Source organism: Mytilus edulis, chromosome 12 (assembly GCF_963676685.1).
Source record: "Mytilus edulis chromosome 12, xbMytEdul2.2, whole genome shotgun sequence".
Taxonomy (NCBI): domain Eukaryota; kingdom Metazoa; phylum Mollusca; class Bivalvia; order Mytilida; family Mytilidae; genus Mytilus; species Mytilus edulis.
Window position 1 is genome coordinate 68,492,469 of NC_092355.1, and position 3,564 is coordinate 68,496,032.

A 3,564-nucleotide genomic window follows, 5' to 3' on the forward strand; every position below is an offset into this window, starting at 1 on the left:
AAATGCATTGATTGGTAAAAAAAGGGGGGGTTTCAACCCTCGTAACGCCGCTGGATCCGCCACTGTTATGTTTTCTTGTCTGTGGGTGCGTTCGTTCGTTCGTTCATTTGACGTCCGTTCATTTGTCTGCAACCGTTCAGCTGTTCAGGTTAAAGTTTTTGGTCAAGGAAGTTTTTGATGAAGCTGAAGTCCAATCAACTTGAAACTTAGTACACTTGTTGCTTTAAGCAATATGATATGATCTTTCTAATTTTAAAGCCAAATTAGACTTTTGACCCCAATTTCACGGTCCACTGAACATAGAAATGAAAGTGGGAGTTTCAGGTTAAAGTTTTTAGTCAAGGTAGTTTTTGATGAAGCTGAAGTCCAATCAACTTGAAACTTAATACACTTGTTGCTTGTGATATGAGCTTTCTAATTTTAAAGCCAAATTAGACTTTTGACCCCAATTTCACGGTCCACTGAACATAGAAAATGAAAGGGGGAGTATCAGGTTAAAGTTTTTGGTCAAGGTAGTTTTTGATGAAGCTGAAGTCCAATCAACTTTAAACTAAGTACTGCTTATGATATGATCTTTCTAATTTTAAAGCCAAATTAGACTTTTGACCCCAATTTCACGGTTACTAAACATAGAAAATGAAAGTTGGAGTTTCAGATTAAAGGGGCACTAGCTGTCAAATTCATGGTCACCGATTTGACTCAAATTCTCATATTTGATTTATAACAATGTAAAACATTTATCCAAACTATCAAAAGTCTAAAATTAACAGTTTACAGAGCAAGGGGTAGTCAGATAATAAATAGATATGTTTCATGTGTATTTTAGTCCAGACGCCATCTAATTACCTATCGATTTGACCTCAGATGACCAAATAAGAGATGTAAACATTAATAAAGATATGACTTGATTAAACCAACACGTGCAATTGGATTTTTATAGGTCTGTTTTGTTTTAGTTTATAGATTAAAAATAGATGTTTCTCATTGCTTTAACCGTATAAGAATGATTTTATGTGCATCGAAATTATTTACCGTAGTTTCACTTTCATTGTTGACATTCTTTTTCTTTAAATAACCAGTACACGTACAATGCATGCGTTTTAAGTCTCTAGCTGTGGTTAAATTGAAGTTCACATGAATACGGATTTAAAGAGGTCAACTCATTCACTTGCAAGTGAATTACTAATTATCCATGTTTCTTAGGCCAACATGGCCAAATAAAAATATATGTGTGGTTCCAGTAACCCTACTGTCCCTATTTTTTCGGCTTAAAAACAGCCTACCCTAAGGCCTAAATTAAAATATTGTTTGTTTGCCCTTTTTCGACCCTATGTTTTGAAACAGGGTAGGTACAATGTAGGTAGGTAAAATATTTTATTTTTCTTTCCCAAAAAATAACTTAGCTCGGTACATTTTTTGTCATGGGTAGGCAGGTAGGTATAATATTTTATTTTATAGATACAAAATCTACATGATGTCATTTTTGTCTGTATTGCTTTTGTTTAAGTATGTTTTTGCTAATAAGTTTCTAGGACTATTAGTATAATAGTCCCAAGTTTTGAAGAAAAAAAATATCATGTAGAATGTGTCATGTCAAACGCTCATGTGATACCAAACGGACTAGATCTTGTACAGAAAAGATAAAACCTGAGACTTCCGGTAAAAAAGTTTTGAGCGGGAAATACAAATATAAGATTTTTGGAAGGAACAAAAAATAAAATAAAATAATATCTTGCTGGTAAGCACAAATAAAAGATTTTCAGGCGGAACGAGTTTATAGGGTCGGTCGGTAAAGGGCAAACAAACAATATTTTAATTTAAGCCACAAGATTTTATTGTCATTTTTCATTAAGCACTGTTAAAGTCAGAATGTTGCTCCCATAGACTCAATGTAAAAAAAAACCATAAAATAAAAAAAATCCCTACCTACAATGTACCTACCCTAACTTTTTTCAGATATAATCAGTGATCTGGAAGGGTTTTTCCCTATGGGCCAAGGGCCCCTCAGGGTTGACTAAAACCTGGGTTATATGAGTATTGCCCAGCCCAGGGGGAAATACTGGGAAAACCCGGGTTTTATTGGGTTTTACTGGGTAATACTGGGCAATACTGGGTAATATAGAATACAGGCCTGAATTTTAAAGAGGATTCATTTATCAAACACATTTAGTATATGTACGTATACCTACAGGTTACAATTTTTATTCAAAAACTGCTGCAAAATTGTCCTTTACATGTCATTTCATTGGTTGGTTTGCTGTTAGGTTTCTGTCCCATTGATGTCAACCAATTTCCTACTTTCCTAATGTTTTACACATATAAACAAATATATTTCATTTGTGATGCACAACAGCATGAACAGTGCTAAGTAAGAATCATATATTAGCTAACAAGAAATACTTCAATATTTATTGGGATCATCAGGGCAAGTAAATTTTTTTCTGGACAAGTAAAATTTTAGGTTTCACTTGCCGGGGGACAAGTGCTCACAACAAATATTTTCACACCCCTGCCAGGGACAAGTGCTCACAACAAATATTTCCACACCCCTGCCAGGGACAAGTGCTCACAACAAATATTTCCACACCCCTGCCAGGGACAAGTGCTCACAACAAATATTTCCACACCCCTGCCAGGGACAAGTGCTCACAATAAATATTTCCACACCTCTGACAAGTATACATATGGACCATAATTTGGTATTCGGCCTTTGGTTTCTTTTTGTATCCTTTTTTATAAGTTCTAAAATTTTAACTTTTATTTTGTGGGTTGTGTTGGTGTTAGAATAGTATGAATGGAACAATTGAGTTTTTTCGAGAAAAAATTAATACATTTTGATTCACCGTTTACGTGACAGGAAACCAAACAGGAAACCAATCTTTATTTTCTTTATTTTGCACAATATAATTCAAAAGGCATAAATAAACACCATTACTAGTGTTACTTGCTTCATGTTAATATTTAAAATCTATTTTCAATGTTATATTAAAGTTTTTTTTAAACGTGACAGGAAACCATAAGAAACCGAAAGCATTTTTTTAGTTTTATTTTATTGCAAAATCTGCTTAAAATAATCTGAACAGTATACTTTTTCTTAAAATCCATCTTAAATGTAACAGTATTATAAAACTCCTAAATATGTGCTTGTTTTGAAAACAATTAGTACAATTTATTCAGAAATTTCCATATTTCTTCATTGATACAGGATACCATAATCGTTGTATCTTGATGTTTTGGCCAAAAAAATATATTTATATTTGGTTTTGAAATTCCAGTGTTATATAAAATTTATTCCAAATCATTGGCAATGTAAAATTCTTTAAATTCAGTAAAGAAAAAAACTTTTAACTTGGAATTAAAATCTTTAAAATAGGCACCATGTGATATTTGTGACCTGTACACCATCTACATGGTTTCCACATTTTAACCTACTTTAGTGGGCTAAAATCAATAAAGTACTTCCTTTCAAGTCATGCCTGGTAAAAGTTTACTTTTCCTTTGACAAGTTTATTGCGTTTCTGAAAAGTGTTTGCAGAACATGAATAAAAAAAAATAATTAAAAAT